Source organism: Macaca mulatta, chromosome 3 (assembly GCF_049350105.2).
Source record: "Macaca mulatta isolate MMU2019108-1 chromosome 3, T2T-MMU8v2.0, whole genome shotgun sequence".
Classification (NCBI taxonomy): domain Eukaryota; kingdom Metazoa; phylum Chordata; class Mammalia; order Primates; family Cercopithecidae; genus Macaca; species Macaca mulatta.
The window spans coordinates 77,734,133-77,752,563 of NC_133408.1; the positions used below are offsets into that span (position 1 = coordinate 77,734,133).

Here is an 18,431-nt window from a genome sequence, read left to right on the forward strand (position 1 = left end):
AGGCAGAGGAACACCGGAGCCACCATTGCGAGGTTGACTGCAGAGGTGGATGAAGCCACTGTGTCAGACCGCAGAAAAGCCTCATATCTGGAGTCTGGAAGGAACGCTGAGTTCTCCCAGTCAGTAACCTGCTCTGGACTTTGGATGAGTTATGTAATTTCTCCGTGCTTTGGTTTCTCCCCGAATCTCAGGGTTCGATTCTGTGCTTCCATCTCCCATTCTGTGCCTTGTGATGTTCACTGTGACATCTTCACTGAGGGGTGCGCAGTTAGAGTTAAAAGTGCTAACACCTTCAATGTTTCTTGCAGTAGCCAGGCCATGTGTGGTCAGCCAGACTGTGAGAAAGCCTTTTGTTACCCTTCATGTTGTGTTGAAAACTCTGCTCTTGGCTGCTGTCAGAACCAGCCTTAATTCTGCTTTTGTTTGATTGACTTAAACATATTGGAATTTTGTGGTCATGACCACCATGGAGCCTCTCCTTTCTGGGGTGCATATCTGTAGTTTCTCCAGCCTCCTCCTCCGGTGCCCTTCAGGGACCTGACCTGGCCTCCGAGCATTTGGACTAGGGTAGCTTTTCTACTCTTTGAACCCCAGGCTGAGATGGGGTTTTCCCAGCGCCCTGCCCCTTAGCGTGTGTGAATGCAGTATAGGATCTCAGTTTCAGAATCCATTGTCCACTGTTGATTGTTACGTTCTTACTGCCATCTACAACGTCCAGCTTTTCCTGCCATGTTGTCTGCTAGAGGGGAGTAGAAAATCTTACTGCTTACTGTGGCCTTGTAAACGGCAGTGAGTATCTCCAAACCTTCTGTTTTGCTTCCATCGTTTCAGGCTCGTGGGTATGTCTGTGGTGCGTGTGTGTGTGGTGGGGGGAGTATGTGTGTGTGTGGGATGTGGGGGTGTGTGTGGTGTATGTGTGTGGTGTGTATGTACGTGTGTGAGTGGGGTGGGTGTGTGGGATGTGTGTGGTGTGTGTGGTGTGTGGGGTGTGTGTGTGTGGGTGTGAGGTGTGGGGTGTGTATGTGTGTGAAGTGACTAGCACATAGCAGATGCTTGGTAATGTATAGGATCTGTTCTTTCCCTCGCTGACTCTCAGTTTAAATGGAACCCTACTTTGTCCTCGATGTTCAGTAACGTTATGCCTGTGGCTTCCAGAAAGAGCCTCTCCCTTCCTGGTTCTTGCTCTGACATTTTGGGGAGAGGGGTGAGACGACAGTGATCCTGGAAGAGTGGAACTGGCCGGCCCTGCAGGTGGAACGTTGCTCGTGCAGGCGGCATATCTGACTTGCCGCGGCCGCGATGTCCCCCGCCCGGCTCCGAATGCGGCGTAGCGGGTAGACATGGAGGGCTTTCGGCATCGTGAGAGTGGCCAGTGTGCGCGTCCTTGCCCATCAGGCGGGGGGGCTGTGGGGGAGGAGAGGAGGCAGTGGAGGGAACAAGGGGTTCTTCAGGGTTGCCATGAGAACCAGGGATCCGGGGATTGGGCAGCAGAGGGCCCCCGCCGGGCGTTGGGGCGTGGCCGCGTCACATGGGTTTGGTCCTGGGATTCCTGTTGTGCTTCAGGACCGGGCGCCGCTCCGTCGTCCTCTCGCTCTTCAGGAGCGCCCGGTCCCTCGGAGACTAAATATTGCGGCCGGGCGGCAGCCGGCTCCGCGGAGGGGCCTCCGGGCACCTGCGCGGTGATGGCGCTGGGAGCCCCCGGGCACGCTCGGGCGGTGGCGCGGCATCCCACCCTCGCCCGGATGGCGTCGCCAGAGGCGGCGTTGGCCCGCTTTTCGTGCTAGCGCATTCGCCTGGCGCGCGGTGGCCCCGGGGCCCCGGGTCGGTTTTCTGCGCCGCAGGCCCCTGGCCGGGGCGGAGCCGTGGAGGACCAGCCCGGCCCGGCTCGGAGCGCTGTCCATGCGGAGCGCTGTCCACGCGCCGGGCACTGCGGGGGCCGGGCCCCGAAGCCCTCCCCGGGCCGGCCGCGCGCACGCAGCGACCCCGTGCGGCCAGTGCTGCCGCCCGCTCTCCAGGTACTCAGGTGGGCTCCGCCGCGGGCGCTGGGCGGTGGGCGGTGGGCGGTGGGCGGTGGGCGGTGGGTGGTGGGTGGTGGGCGCGTGCCGTGTCGGCGGTTGGGGCAGCCTGCGCGGGCTGCAGAGGCCCCAGCCGCTGCGGGGAGGGCCCGGGAGGGAGGCCGGGAGGTCTTGCCGCGCGGTCCCCTGCTCGCCTGCCGCGGGCTCGCCGCAGTCCGAGATCGCGAGCTTCGTTGCCGCCAGCCGTAGGACAGTATTATGTAACCATTTTTAATCTTAATTTTTAATATTATGTAACGAGCAATAACTGTACCCACGGAAACCCGTGACGACGACTCGCGCGAACCTCGCCCGCTCCTTCCTCGCCAGGCGGTGGGCAGCGGGTGTGGGAACCCGCTTGGGAAATGAGCGGATCCGGGCATCCGGGCTACTGCATCGGCTTTTTCTGTGAAAAACATAATGCCAGAGCCTGCCTGGACTTCTCTTAAACCTGGATAGCATGTAGTCCTGTATAAAAGGCTTGGGTAAACACATCTCATCAACGTTGCCTCTTTCTCCATGAAAACCTCCTTTTCCCTGGAAGGTGCCTATCAGACAATTAATGCGAATTGAGCAGTGAAGATGTGGGCATGGGGTTTGTGTTCTTGATGGAGTTCAAAAAATTGTGCATATGAACACGTAGGACGTGCTAGCCCTTGCTCTTCAGAAAAACAATCGGATCACCTGTTCCACACGCCAGTCGCCTCCTTGGTCGGCTGCCATTTGTCTGTTGAATGGCACAGTCCCTGCCAGAGTGCTGGGGGGACCTCGTCTGCGGAGCCGGCACACAGGTGGCTACGAGGGGGGAGGAGACTGCAGTCTAAACCCGCAAAGCTCTCCTTCCTAGCCCAGTGAGGGGAAGCGTGGGTGTCTTTCCTCATTGTTCTTTTTAAGTCTGAAAGGCAGCGACTGTAGGGATTATGACGTGCTGGCGGCCAGGGCCTCGGGTGCTGCCTGGAGTCTCTTGAGTGTCTCTGCTCCTTTGATGTCGGCATCGGGGGTGGGAGCAGGGCCCACGCATTCCCCCTTTGGCCTGGGTGGGAACAGGGGAGGTAGTGGGCAGGGCCAGAAGGGCTTACTGGGATTTTCTTCCTCTCTGTCACTCCAGAGGAAGGAGGTAGAGAACACTTGTTTCAGTTTGAGGTGTTTGGCAGCCACGCGCTGAAGGACGGTTTTTAATTGTAGGGTGTGGTGTGAGTGCCGTGTGGTTCAGTCGCCTCCCCATCTTGTGCTACCTGCCCTTGTACCTGGACCTGTGAATCAGGGATAATAGTTACTATCTTGTAGGATTGAGAATGGTGCATACTAACTGCTGAGGAACACGGTGAATGGAGTTATGGTAATTGCACGATTGGCATGAAGGGGTGAGAGAAGTTCCAGATTGGTCGATTAAAATGTGAGTTATTTTTAGTGTCTCCTAAGGATTTCTATCACCAGTTGCTCCTCCAGCCATCATGTAATTACCACGCCAGAACTGGGCTTCCAGACTTCCCAGAGAACACTGCATCTTTCGAATTTTGGAGGTTAGGCTCCAAAATTTGCATATTTAGGCCAGAGCCTAAATTCACTGACACTTGTGTTCCCACAAAAACCAGACAGCTTCTTGGAGTATTTACTTGTGACTTAGTAAGAACGTCTTAGGAAACTCGCTTGGACTAGAATAGTTTTACTTTTCTTTCAAACTTGGGAGGCTGCATTCTGGTAATTCTCAGGAGGAAGAATGTGTAGGAGAGACCAGGGTTTTTAAGGTGTGACCTCTGAACCACCTACATCAGAGCCAACCGCCTCTCGGTGCTTATCCCTGGGCCTCAGCTCTGAGCTATGAAACTGACTTTCTGGGCTTGGGACCTGAAATTCTTTGTCTTTGTTAAGCATGCCAGGTGATCCTTACAGGCATAAAGTTTGAGAACTGATGTGGTGTTCTGGGCCTTGTAACTGGGGCTTCTGATGATTCACTTAGAAAGTTGGCAGCTCCTGTCTGAGGGGTCAAGGGCAGAATGAGGGGTGGCTTTGAGGCAGTATGAGCCCTGTGGACCCTAGGAGGTCTGGGAGCGCATGTCGAAAGAGGCCTTTATGTGGGCCTTTTGCTTTTGTCAGATTAAACAAGTAAGTTGGCACATCTGGTAGTGGGCACGGCCATGCATCACGTGCAGAACTGGTGTGATGGACCATATTTTCTCATATTTCACAGAATTCACTGGCTGGGCGTGATCCACAGAGTCCTAACCCATCCCAAACCCTGGAACGCTTTCCGTGACGGTTTATTCTGATTTGTTCAGGAAGCATATTTCTCTTCTGTTTTCATGTGGAATGGGCTTTGTTCCTCTCACAGCTGGCGGAGGTTAAATTAAAGGGGCCAGAACATACTGAGCTGTGACTAGGATTGGGGGGCCAGTAGGCATTTATTGGCTCCATTTGCTTCTTCCTTCCCTTTTTTTCTCTCCCACTTTGGTCAGTGGGTCCGGGACTCTCTCTCCGGGGGCATTTCTGGTCTGTGGAGATTTGCCTGCAGGCACCTGGAAGAGTCTGGGCTGAACTCTAGATGCCTCAGGCTCAAATCTGATATTAGTGAGGGAAGAAAATTCTAAATGTGTAAATGGTAGCTGTAAGTCACCTACAAATAATTTTTTTTCCTTTCCTGTGCTGTGTCTGGGAGCCAGCTTCTGAGTGTTGTCACGGTAGTCCTGGTGGCTTGAGGCTGGTGGTGTACCGTTGCCAACAATGGCCGTGCAATTCCGAGCAGTTGTTCAGCGTTCAAGTGGGATGAGAATGGCAAAGGAGTGCTCTGGGTGGCTTTTGACAAGGGACCCCGCCTGTCATTCACTCAACAGGTGTTTGAGGAGCCAGTCTGTCTCCGTCATCTGTTCCTGCCTTGCTTAGATGGAAAATAATGAAATCTGTGTAGGAAGGGAGGGTGAGTAGAGGGATGGCCTGGGTTGACTGAACAATAAAATAGTGATGTTAATATATTTTGCTTATTTATTTTCTTAAAGGGAGCTGGCACATTTCAATTCTGATAGAAGTTAAATATTAACAATGTCTGAAAATAACGCAACTTAAACTTTAATATGCATGGGAATCTCTGGGGGCTGATGATAAAATGCAGCTTCTAATTTAGTTGGTCTGGGGTGGGACCTGAGGTTTTGGATTTCTGACCAGCTCCCAGGAGTTATGCTTGCAGTTGATCAGTGGCCCACACTTTGTGCAGTAAGGTCTTAATACATTTCCCCCTGTGTTCACTTTAGTGTCTTTTTCTCTAGAAATTCTCTGAAGAGGACACTTTACTTGGTAAGAAGTATTATTAATAATACTATTACTTAATCTAAGAATTTTTGTACCAAGAATTTTCTAGTGATTAGCCCTACATTGTTATAAATGACATGCTTAAATGTGTCCATACTTTATTCCAGGCCAAATATTTGTACAGTGTCCTGCTTTGACATTTGTTTGGATTCCTATGGATTTTATTTAGTGGTTTCTCTTTTGTTAATGATGATAGAACACTTTTAGAAAGGGTTGAAACCTTTTGAATCTTTAGCAGATTTGAAAACCCCACCTGCTTTCTTTTAAGAAGGCAGGAATTGTATCTGCTTTGAGCTTGTGCATGCTAACACCCCACTTCTTCCAAAGTCCTTGCTCAGTGCTTTCATGTCTCAGCATCACAGCCTGCAACCAGGAAGGCCTCCAAGCCATAGAGAGAAGCAGTAAAGATGTCCCAGTGGGGCTTCTGGCTGAGGCCCTTGCCTGTTTTCTGTCAGCGTGAGCCTGACCCTACCTTGGGAGGGAGGATTGGGTTGTCCCATTATTTCCCTGTCAGGATAGGTGGTATTAAAGCAGCTTTTGTCTTGCTTGCACTGTGAGTTTGTTCTGTGTATAAGGCTCCAGTGTGTTTCACCTGTGCTTAATGCCACGTTTTGAAAAATTCTACCACCAAAGTTCTTCCTTGGATAGTGAAGACACTTTCGAATGTTTGTCTTTATGCCTACCCTAGTTGGTCAGTAAATGCATTGATGGGCTCCATTGAACTTTGGACCCATTCCTTTGTCATCTTTCATGTCTTCCTAGGCTGGTGGTGATGTTGGGCAACTTAATGCTTCCTGAAGGTTATAGATACTACAGGAGCTAATAATGTATTGCCAAATCAGTGAAGAAACTTTGGATTTGATAAAGTTGGTTTCTTTATGGCACAACATTTCAGAAAATTTTGTGTGCCACGATGTATTATGACACCTTAAGAGGAAGATGGCTAGACTATGGTGGTCCCAAATTTTGGGGGGTCGGGGGTGGGGCTAGAACCCCTCTTGTGCCGATTATTTCATTGGGCTAGTTTTTTCTTTCTTTAGTTCTGGGATACATGTGTAGAACGTGCAGGTTTGCTACATAGGTTTACATGTACCGTAGTGGTTTGCTGCATCTATCAACCTGTCATCTAGATTTTAAGCCCCTCAAGTATTAGCTATTTGTCCTGATGCTTTCCCTCCCCTCAGTCCCTCTCCCCTCCCTGACAGGCCCCGGTGTGTGTTATTCCCCTCCCTGTGTCCATGTGTTCTCATTGTTTAGCTCCCACTTATGAGTGAGAACATGCAGTGTTTGGTTTTCTGTTCCTGTGTGAGTTTGCTGAGGACAATGGCTTCCAGCTTCATCCATGTCCCTGCAAAGGACATGATCTCATTCCTTTTTGTGGCTGCATAGTATTCCATGGTGTATATGTGCCACATTTTCTTTATCCAGTCTATCATTGATGGGCATTTGGGTTGGTTCCGTGTCTTTGCTATTGTAAGTAGTGGTGCAATAAACATATGTGTGCATGTATCTTTATGGACTAGTTTTTTCAGAGTCCTCTCTTTAAAAAAAAAAAAAAAAAGCTTTATTGAGGTATAATTCACATACCATACAATTTACCCATTTAAATTTGAAGTATGTAATTCAATTATAATTAGTATATTTATAGATATGTGCAATTGTATGTGTGTGTGTACACATTGCCGTGGTCTGAATGTATCACCCAAAATTCATGTGTTGAATCCTAATGGCCAATGTGATGGTATAAAGAGGTGGGGCTTTTAGGAAGTGTTTAAGTTGTAAGGGATTAGATAGATCCACATAGATGGGATTAGGGCCCTTTTAAAAGGGCCTGAGGGGGAATGGGTTTGCTCTCTTCTGCTCTTCCACCATATGAGGATACAGCATTTGTTCCCTTCTGGAGGGTGTGGCAACAGGGCACCATCTTGGAAGCAGAGAGACGCCCTCACCAGATACTAAACCCCAGTGCCTTGATCTTGGACTTCCTCTCCTCCAGAACCATAAGAAATAAATTTCTATTATTTATAAATTACCTAACCTGTGGATTTTGTTATAGCAGCACAGACAGAAATTGGTACTCAGAGTGGGGTGTTGTTATAGCAAATACTTAAAAGAAAAGTGGAATTGGGTAATGGATAGAGGATGGAACAGTTTGGAAGTGTTTGCTAGAAAAAGCCTGGATTTCTGTGAACAGAGCATTAAGAATGATTCTAGTGAGAGCCCAGAAGAAGAGGAGAGTCGTAGAGATAACCTATGTCTTCTTAGAAATTTCTAAGTGGTTGTGATCAGAATGCTGGTAGAATTATGGACAGTAAAGCCCATTCTGATGCAGTCATATATGGAAATGAATATCTTATTGGAAACTGGAGGACAGATAGTCCTTGCTACAAAGGGACAAAGAACTTGGCTGAATTGTGCCTATACTCTAGGGCTTTGGGGAAGGCAGAATTTAAGAGTGATAGGATATTTGGTGGAAGAAATCCCTGAGCATAGTGTTCAGTATGCTGCATGATTTCTCTTAATTGCTTACAGTAAAATGTGAGAGAAATGAATTGAAAATGGAATTTATAATCCAAAGGGAAGTAGAGGCTGGGCACTGTGGCTCATGCCTGTAATCCCAGCACTTGGGGAGGCCAGAGTGAGACGATTGCTTAAGCTCAGGAGTTCAGGACCAGCCTGGGCAATATAATGAGACCTTATCTCTACTAAAAACAAAAATGTGCACTTAGCCCCAGCTACTCAAGGGGACTGAGGTGGGAGGATTGCTTAAGCCTGGGAGGTCAAGGCTACAGTGAGCCATTATTCTGCTGCTGCACTCCAGCCTGGGTGACAGAATGAGACCGTTTCCAAAAAAAAAAAAAAAAAAAAAGAAGCAGAATGTAAGGATTTGGAAAATTTTTAGCTTGCTCAGGTTGTAAAAACATGTTTGGGAGAAAACACTAAGGGTGTGGCCAAGTGACCTTTTGATAAGGAGATTAGTATGGATAGAAGGAAGCCAGATGCTATTCATCAAGATAATGGAAGAATGATCCTGAAGGCATTTCAGAGATTATCAGTGCTGCCCCTCCCATCAGAGGCCCAGAGCACCAAGGCCCAGGGAACTGAACTATGTCAAAGGAGAGGCCTTGGGCGCCTGCAGGACCTCAGCATTCACTGCCCAGCGTCACTTCTCTGCTCTCTGCATTACAGTGCAGCCCTCCTTGGATATCCCAGCTGTGGATCAAGGGGGCTCAAGTGCAGCTAGTCCCATTGCTCTGGAAGGCACAGGCCATAAGCCTAGGTGGCATCCACATGGTGCTAAGTCTGCAGATACTCAGAGTGCAAGACCTGTGGATGCATGGCTACCTTCACCTAGATTTGAAAGGATGCCTCAGAAAGTCTTGGGCTCAGACAGAGAATTGCTGCAGGGTAGGTCTGCTGCAGACTCCTTGCTTGGATAATGCCTAATGAAGCCATAGGGGCAGGAGTGCCAAAAAGAGCCCCCACTAGGGCAATGCCCAGCAGAGTCTTGAGGTTGAGGGCACACCAGTGAGCTCCCACAAGGACAATGCCTAATGGAGCTGTGGGGGTGGGGCTGCCGCCGAGAGCCTGTAACTGTAGAGTTACCAGTGTGTAGTGCCAGCCTAGGAGAGCTGCAGGTACCCGACTGCAACCTATGAGAGCTGCTGTGAGGGCTGTGCCCCGCAGTTGGCGGCAGGGCTGCCCAGAGCCTTGGGAACCCAACTCCTGCCCCATTGTGTCTGGAAGGCAGGACGTGGAACCAAAGATTTATTCTCCAGCCTTAAGATTGATTTGATGCTTGTCCTGTTTGGTTTTGGATTTGGTTGGGAAATGTTACTCTTTTCTTTCCTATTTCTCCCTTTTGTAATGGGAATGTCTGTTCTTTGTCTGTCCCACAGTTTTTTTTTTTGGTGACAGGATCTTGCTCTGTCATTCAGGCTGGAGTACAGTGGCAACCTCTGCCTCCTGGGCTCAAGCTATCTTCCCACTTCAGCCTGCTGAGTAGCTGGGACTACAGGCGTGTGCCATCACACCCAGCTAGTTTTTTTTTCTTTTTTTGTATTAGAGATGGGGTTTTGCCATGTTGCCCAGGCTGTTCTCGAACTCCTGGGCTCAAGAGATTCGGCCACCTCAACCTCCCACCATGCTGAGATTACAGGAGTGAGCCACTGCTGAAGTCTGAATGAAGTACTTTGCCTCAGGTTGAAACACATCTTTGAGTCTCACACGTCTGATTTAGATGATATTTAGATGAAATTTTAGACTTCAAACTTCTGAATTGATGCTGGCATGAGATAAGACATTGGGGCTATTGGGATGGAATGAATGTATTTTGTATGTGAGAAGGACGTAAATTTGGGGGACCTGGGGTGGAATGCCATGGTTTGAATGTTTGTATCTCCTTATGGCCTTATCACCTCCCCAATGCAACTGTATTAAGAGGTGTGGCTTTTGGGAAGTGATAAGGTCGTGAGGGCTCCAGTCTCATGAATGGATTCTTGCTCCCATCAAAGGGCTGGAGAGAACTAGCTAGGATCCCTTTTTGCCCTTCTGCCTTCTGCCATGTGAGGGCACAGCAAGAAGGCCCTCACCAGACACCAAATGCTGGCACCTTGATCTTGAACTTCCCAGCTTCTAGAACTGTGAGAAATAGATTTTGTTCTTTATAAGTTATCTAGTCTCAAGTATTTTGTTATAACTGCAGAAATGAATAAACACACATACATTGTATATACAGTGTTCAATTAATATATTCACAGGTATGTGCAACCACCTCCATAGTCAATTTTAGAACAAAAAGAGACCCTGCACCCTTTAGCTATCATACCCCCACTCCCTGCCATCCCATTGCTCCCCCTGCTTTCCCAACCCTAAGGAACTCTACTTTCTGTCTACATAGATTTCCCTGTCCGGGACATTTCATGTGAATGGAATCGTCTGTGGTTTTTGTTAGTGTCTTCTTTCACTTAGCATAATGTTTTCATGGTTAATCTATGTTGTAACATGCATTAGTACTTCATTCCTTTTTATGGCTGAATAATATTCACTTGTATGTGTAGTCCCAGCTACTCAGGAGGTTGAGGCAGGAGAATGGCGTTAACCTGGGAGGCGGAGCTTGCTGTGAGCCGAGATCACACCACTGCACTCCAGCCTGGGCAACTGAGTGAGAATTCGTCTCAAAAAAACTAAAACTAAAACTAAAACTAAATAAATAAATAAATTTCCTTGTATGTATATACTACTTTTTGTTTATTCAACTGTTGATGGACATTTATGTTTCTACCTTTTGGGTATTGTGAATAATGCTTCTGTAAACATTGGTGTATAAGTATCTTTGAGTGCTTACTTTCCATGTTTTTGTATATAGGTCTAGATTATAATTGCTTCATTATACGGTAATTCTATGCTTTGCTTTTTGAGGAAGTGCCAAATTGTTTTCCAGAGCAGCTGCACCATTTTACATTCCCAATAATAATGCACAAGGGTTTCAGTTTCTCCACATTCTTGCCAACACTTGGCATTTTTCCTCTCCTCTCCTCTCCTCTCCTCTCCTCTCCTCTCCTCTCCTCTCCTCTCCTCTCCTCTCCTCTCCTCTCCTCTCCTTTCCCCCTTCCCCTTCTCCTTCCCCTACCCCTTCCCCCTCCCCCTCCCCTTCCCATTCCTTTCCTTATAGTTGTCCTAATAGGTGTGATATGGTTTGGCTGTGTCCCAAATCTCATCTTGAATTGTAGCTCCCATAATTCCCATATACTGCAGGAGGGACCTGGTGGGACGTAATTGAATCATGGAGTTGGGTCTTTCCCATGCTATTCTAGTGATAGTGAATAAGTCTCATGAGATCTGATGGTTTTATAAAAGGGCGTTTCTCTGCACAAGTTCTCGTCTCTTGTCTGCCACCACGTGAGACCTGCCTTTCACCTTCTGTCAGGATTTTGAGGCCTCCTAAGCCACGTGGAACTGCGAGTTCATTAAACTTCTTTCTTTTGTAAATTGCCCAGTTCTCTGGTATGTCTTTATCAGCAGCATGAAAATATGGACTAATACAAGGCATCAGATTATAACTCACTGTGATTTTGATTTGCTTTTTGTTGTTGAGTTGTAGGAATTTGTATATTCTAGATATTAATACTCTATCAGTTATATGATATGCAACTGTTTTGTCCCTTTCTGCAGGCTGTCTTTTCACTGTCTTCATAGTATCCTATGATGTGCAAAAGTTTTTAATTTTTGATGAAGTTCATTTATTTTTTTCTTTTGTTGCCTGTGCTATTGGTGTCATATCTGAGTAGTCATTGTCAAATCCAATGTCAGCATAAAGATTTTTGCGTATGTTTTCTTCTGAGAGTTTAACAGAGATAATTTTATTTCTTCCTTTCCAGTTTGGATGGCTTTCATTTCTTTTTCTTACTTAATTGCTCTGGCTAGAGCTTCCACTACTGTGTTAAGTAGAAGTGACAAAAGCAAGAATTCTGTCTTGTTTCCACTCTTAGGGGAAAAGCTTTCACTATTTCACCATTGAGTATGATGTTTGCTGTGGAATTTATAACAGACGTTAACAGATATTTAATTTCCTTGCCTTGCTGGAGTGTTTCAGGAACGATTCTGTATTCTTTGACTGTCCTGGGACTCTTGGATCCAGAATGCAGTCTAGAAGCCCAGAACGAGTTGGCTGGGGAGTTGGGAGACACAGGTAACATGATTTTGTTCTATGTTATAGTGTGGTGTCAGTTCACCTTTCTTTCCAGACCTGGTGGCCATTTTGTAGTCTTCAGGGTTGCAGCAAAGGCCTTAGGTTTTGAGTGGTCTTTCAGAGGCAAGGGGGGTTCTTATACCAAGGTTCTCACAACTTTACTCCCTTTTTGTCCCAAAATGATTGAGACCATAGGGTGGTCTTGAAGGAGGTCACCTGAATAGATCCACATCCCCATCCCAATTTCACTTCGCCTCTCGTACTTCAGTACCAGGTTAGGGGACATGTGCCATTCAAGTTAGGTTGGCTTTGTAATGACTTCTCAGGGTGGATTTTGGCTTCCTACAGGTAAGAACTTTCTACCTTTGTAATATCCTGACTCATGAGTTGAAACAATAGATATGATGAAGGCCTGTGCCCCATTTAGAAGAGTAAGTCTCACGTTGCCAGGTCAGAAATAGATCCTCTTTCCTCTTGTTAAGCGTCGTGCTGAATCCTGAGAGTGGTAATCCCGCAGTAGGCAGAAAGAGGAAGACGTTGCCCTGAAGCTGTGGGGAGGCCTGGGGTTCATTCCTACTGGGCTGAGGGTTCTGGTCTCTTCTACCAGTTTAAACAACAGGGCACAGATAGCCAAGAGCAGTATCAGTTGAGAGTAGCACGAATCCTGGGCGCCGTTGTGTACTGTTTAGTTTTGGCCCCTGTTTTAACACAGGGAGAGGGCAGATGGTGAAGCTCTGGCCACCTGTGAGTGTTGGCAACCCCAGGGGGGCAGTCCGTCCTGCTGGCTGTACTTTGCTTGAGAACTGGAAATACTGGACATATGACATTTTCCTTCTGACTCTCACCATTTGTGTGGCTTATGCAGGAGGCAGGGGAGGAACATTCTAAATGACCTGGAGCTATGCATCTTGCCGGAATCAACAAGCAGGACAAGCCTTTGGGCAGAACAGTTGAGCCACTTTTCAAAGGCAGTGACCCTCTGGTACCCCCTACTTCAAACTGGCTCTGGAGGAGTAGACTGTAGTGGAGTGGACTGGAATGGAATGCCCTGCTGATTGTGTGGAGCAGGCTGAGTTGCACATGGTTTCTGGCCAGTGATGTTCATTTATGTGGCCAGGTCTCAAACTCAATATTGTTTTTAAGAAAATCTTTCTGAATGAAGAAGTCTCCATGGGCGCTTAGTCCATAAAAGCTAAGATTCTTTGCAGAGTTTCATTGGGCAGCAGTTCCATGTCTAGGGGTGGAGGTTCGGCTTCTGTCAGACTGTCCCACAGAGCACATTGAAGTCCTGGGTGCTGGGCAGGGCTGAAATTCCCAGGGGAGCACCCCCAGGGCTGGGTCCTAGGGCGCCTTGACACTGTTAAAAGTTACTGAAGGCCCCAAAGAGCTGTGGTTATGTGGCTGTATATATTGAAATTTACTGTTTTAGGAATTGACAGGCATTTAAAAAATATTTCTCCATGTAAAAAGAATATTATCCCATTATATGTAAACATAACATCTTTTATGGAAAAAAGCTGTATTTTCAAAAACAAAAAAAGAGAAGAGTGGCATTGTTTTGTACTTTCTAAATCCCTTTAATGTCTGCTTTAAGAGAAGGTAGTTGGATCTCCCTCCCATCCCCCCGCCATCTGCAATCAGTCACATGTCATGTGCCCTCTAGAAAACTCCGCTGTGCATTCGTGAGGGAATGCAAGGGACAAGGACACAAGGACACATCATATCTTACTATCTTGAAGATAATTTTGGCTTCACCGCTCCTGGAGTTCTTGCCATAGGGGTGAGGTCACTCATACCTGGGTACCACGTGAGAGGGTACCACAGGTGGAAGCACAGGTGTGGGGATTTAGGCAGAGACCTTGGAGGCCAGGGGTGCAACACCCCCTCGCTGAATTCAGATAGAGAGGTGCTTGGGAACCACCAGTTCCTCTGGTTGTTCTCTTGTGTCTGTTGTTTGAATCAGAAACTCAGCAGCTTAGGCCTCAGAGAGATCTTGAGGGTACTTGGTCCATAACTATTATGTGCCAAATGAGGGAACTTAGTTCTTCAGTCTTCTAGAATAATTTTATCCTTTTTTGTGTTAAAATGTGGATGCAGCCTGGAAGTGGTAATGCTAGATGCTGCATACCACCTTGATGGAACTAGATGAAGTGATTAACTTCAGTCACCCGAGTCTGGAAAGCTTGGGACCAGGCAGGGCAGCAGCATTTGAGGGACTTTTGGGAAGCTTGGCACAGCTTGAGTGTAGGAGCTGTGGTGCACAAGTACAGGCAACTGTCTCTCTGTCTCTTCCCCCAGTGTTTGTTGAGCCAATGTGATGTTCCCTGTCCTGTGTTGGCTGCCCAGGTATATACGGCACTTTCTATCCTCAGGTCACCTTTACTGGGGGGCAGACTAAAGGTTTGTAAAAGAAACTGTGATACCAACGTCATTCGATGAGCCACCCAAGAGTGCCTTGGAACAAAGGAGTGTTAATTGACAGTGACCGGAGAATAAGAAGTGGTGGCTCTTTTACCTGATATGTAAAGGAGCTGAGGAGAGAAGGGTGTTGCAGAGGAAAGCAGGGGTCTCCATCCTCTTCCTCCCCGCTGCTGTTGCAGGCTGACAGTCTTTGAGTACACACACAGATGTGGCTGTGTTGCACGCTGTCAGAGGACCTGTGAGTCCCACCACCTCCTGAAGCATAAAGGTCCTTAGTGTGGTGCTCAGAGACCCCTGACCATGGGGTGCAGGGTGTACAGAACTGGCCATGAGCTGCCCTTGTAGAAGGGCAGCCTTGGAGGGAGGACGAGACAGTCATGAAAGTGGACCCATTTTCCTCTGTCAGGAGGGATGGGGGAAGTGAGGAGGACCTGATCTATATTTCCCAAGAGAAGCTACTTCAGTAGCTGAAGCAGGTGGTTTTGGCAAATATGAAGGACAGGTTCTTTCTTGGGTCCCAGGACTCGCTTTCCTCCTGGGAAGCTCGACCTCCTGTGTGGCTCCATGGCTCTGGTCAGATTCCTGACTACTTAGCATCACAACAGTGGAGGACAACGGAATTCTAAAAAGATTTAGAGGAAACTTAGTAACGTTTACAGGAGACACTTTGAAATTCGATTGTTGTGACTCTTTTAATGGCTCAAATTGCGGAGAGGAGGATAACTCGTGTAATGCAATGCTAAGAGTGGATTTTGATGGTGGAGCGAAGGAAGTTTGAATTAGCTTTGATTAGAATGTAGCCTCATCATGGGGACTCCATTCCCATGGGGAGTATTGGATGCTTTAAGATGGATTCCCCTGAGTTCAGAGGTGGGCATCAGAGTGATTTGCTTGCATACCAGTCGTGCCTGTGGTCCCGGGTAGCTTTCTGCTCATCAGCCCAGTGAATGGGGCTCTGCTTTTCTCCCTTTGGCTTTGCCTCTGGTCCAAGAAGCCAACTTCCTGAAATAGAAAAGGAGAAGCTGTTCTTTGGCCAATGATTTGAGAATAGCTAGAACTAAAGTTACCAACTGTGGAGGGCGGTTCCCTGTGGGCCTCATCAACAGCTGAGGGCCCCCTTTCAGACACCTGTGAACAAGCTTCTCCAGAATCCTTGCATGCAGCTTTTGCAGAACTGCTAAAAGCAATGGTTGGTCATGCTTGCCACAAACTGCTTCTGTTGAGATCATCATTCTACGATCTTGACCAATGGGTGAGGTTTGGTTGCACTTTTGGCGTCTTGAATTCACAGACCTGTGGAAACTAGTTTAGGGAGCATGTTGGAGGTGGCTCTGTAACTGACAATGCTAAGATTGAGAACATAGTGATCACATGTTAAGTGTGTATTGAGTGAATTAATGAAGGAATAATGAATTTCAGGACTAAGGGGAAACATAGAAAGAGGCGATTATAAAGGAGGTGAAAACAGACCTCCCAGCTGACCGGAATGAACCCAGGGGTTTATGAAGGCCTTATTAGGGCAACTGAAGTCTTAATTTGGGAATTGAAGGAGGTAGCAATGGAGTCTTAAACTTTTCTACTCAAATTACAAGAGCCAGGTAAAAAGAGAATTAGTGGAGAATCTGGTATTTGAGTTTCCCGCATTGATTTTTCTAAATTATTTGCCAAATTACAGGTTGTTTATTTTCTTTAGCTAAAGCACCATTCAGGGTTTGCCTTTGTCATTGCACAGTTTGTCCCTAGGTCATGGGAGCTGAGGCTGTGTGTAGGTGGCTGCAGGCCTGAGAGGTGTCAGTGATGGGGTGGAGCTGGGGGTGTTGGGAGAGGTTTGAGCAGACCCAGCTGGGCAGCACCATAGGGCTGCTGGGTAGGTATTTTTGGGAAGGAGAATGCTGAGCTCTTACTCAGAAATCCAGTGTAGGAGGCAGATGATCTCCTGAAGCCCTCTGCACAGAAAAGGAACCGGCTTTGGAGAGCATCATGGGTTTCTGCTGCTTCCTCAACTGGTCTCCCCAGTTCCAGGAAGGCAGAACAGGTCATTGAGAGGCACAGCTTGGGCTTCTGGATCGTGACACAGGAGCAAAGTGGTGGATGGGTCCTGTCTGTGAACAACGAGGTGTGAGCAGCCCAGTGTAGGGCACAGGGTCCCCAACATGGTGGGTCTAGTGGCTCACTGCTAGGTCTGATTTAAGAAAGATACCCGGATAGGGCGATGTAAAAACCGTCTCTGGGTCCCCAAGGAAGGGTTGGGAGCTGAGTTGTACCTGCAGCTGGTCGGGAGCCGCAGGAACTCTCGTACGTATGGAGGGAGGGTATGGCATGGGGGCTGCCACGCTGTGACTCAAGAGCGTGATGGGTGGATGTGGGCCTCAAAGTGGGCCAGCTCTGCCCAGACCAGAGCATTGTGCTTCCTGCGGAGCATCCCTGGAGTCCGTGTGACTGTGTGGCCAGAGAGCATGGTCTTGGGGCAGGCAGATGACAAGAGGCCGCACCAGAATGGAAGTCGTCTGCATTTGGAGGCAGGAAGCAACACAGAACTCTCCCTGCAGTTGGTAAGCCTACTCTTAAGGTGTCGCATGCTTCCCTGCACCTGCCTGCCCTATACCTTCTGGATCCAGGTGTCCTTTTGGAACTGGATGATCAGGAGCCAGAGGGGCCGGCAGTCTGGTACTCGCGCCTTGTGCATCTGGGTGGGCATTCTGGTACTCCTGCTTTGGACTTCCCGGTAGCCAGGCAGTGGGTACCTGGGAGGATGTTGCACCAGTCTGTGCGGGAGACCAAGAGAACTAAATACAGGAGATCATGCACACTCATTAAAAAACAATACTGCAGAAAAGTTAGATTACATTGCTAGATAAAGTTATTTTTAATATGTCCATACCCCGTGTCAGTTTTCAATCTCGTGCGACCTGCCTACTGTATGATAGTGATGCATTTCAGAGCCATTAATCATTGTTTACCAACCTTTCCTGTTCGTAGGAACCCTATGTGTCTATTGTCTTTGCTAAATTCTTGATTTTCTGAGTTGAGGATTGGTTTTCCTTATACTTGTTTATATAGATGTTGCCCTGAAAATGTAAAACACACAGTAGTTACTTACTGAATATACTAGTGATACAGAGAACGAAAAGATGTCATCATCTTTAGAATAGAATGCCAGGCCCTCCTGGGCTCTGGGGTGTGTGCTGGTGATGGGCTAATGTTGATAACTGGCTGTTTGGGGGTGACGATAAAGCATCCAAAGCACATTGACTGTTTCCCCACAGCTTTCTTCATTGAGGAGAGGAGAGATCTTAATCAACTGTGCACGCCTCTTCACTCCAAACTATTACTCCTCGCATAGTTTTAACGATTACGATTACATTAGGTTTCCTCCACAAGCAAGAATGTCTTTCCTCTTCACTTTTGAGGTGTATCTTTTTTTCTTTAACTCCTTTTTTTTTTTTTTTTAAACTCCTTTAACTTTTTAAAAAACTGCTTTAAGGGAGGAAGAAAAGGAAAAGAACGGAAGAAAAAGAAAAGAAAATAGAAGGGCAAAGTCCTTCAGTATTTCCAGAAGCTGCCTGTATAGAAGAAAAAGGCCGTGCAGTTAATACTCATGTGACTTGGCCTCAAGCACTTAATGGCCTCATTGTGTTTAGGTATAGAGCAGTGATTTCTCTGGAATTCCTAGAAAGGGAGGGGGAGCCCTCCACAAGGACAGAGGGCGATCACAAGGGACCCTGAGTATAGGTTTTTGTGTGAGGAGAAGCATATAGGACCCTTGGCCTGAAACTGGATGAAAACATTCTTTCTTAGATACATTTTAAAGTTTTAAAGTTGCATGAGTAATTTGTGATCTTTATTTTAAATAGTCAAACCCAGAAGTCGGTAGAGAGTGAAATTCCCACTTCACTTCTCATGGCCCTCGTTCGAGGTTGGTGTTTAGGGTTCTTTTGGCTCTTTTGTTCTGTGGAATTAAC

The 18,431-nt window shown here is 47.4% G+C and overlaps 1 protein-coding gene across 43 annotated transcripts in view; it reads left to right on the forward strand.

Moving 5' to 3' along the window:
• GRB10 (growth factor receptor bound protein 10) overlaps nt 1-18,431 on the forward strand; it is a 203,807-nt gene that overhangs the window by 8,300 nt on the left and 177,076 nt on the right. For 11 of the 43 annotated variants that reach the window (XM_077994604.1, XM_077994594.1, XM_077994624.1 and 8 more), the window contains exon 1: nt 1,527-2,015. The exons of the other annotated variants lie outside the window; for them this stretch is intronic. The gene's annotated coding sequence lies outside the window, so the exon portion shown is untranslated. Of the gene's footprint in view, nt 1-1,526; nt 2,016-18,431 lie in introns of those variants that run through there. 43 annotated transcript variants of the gene reach the window in all.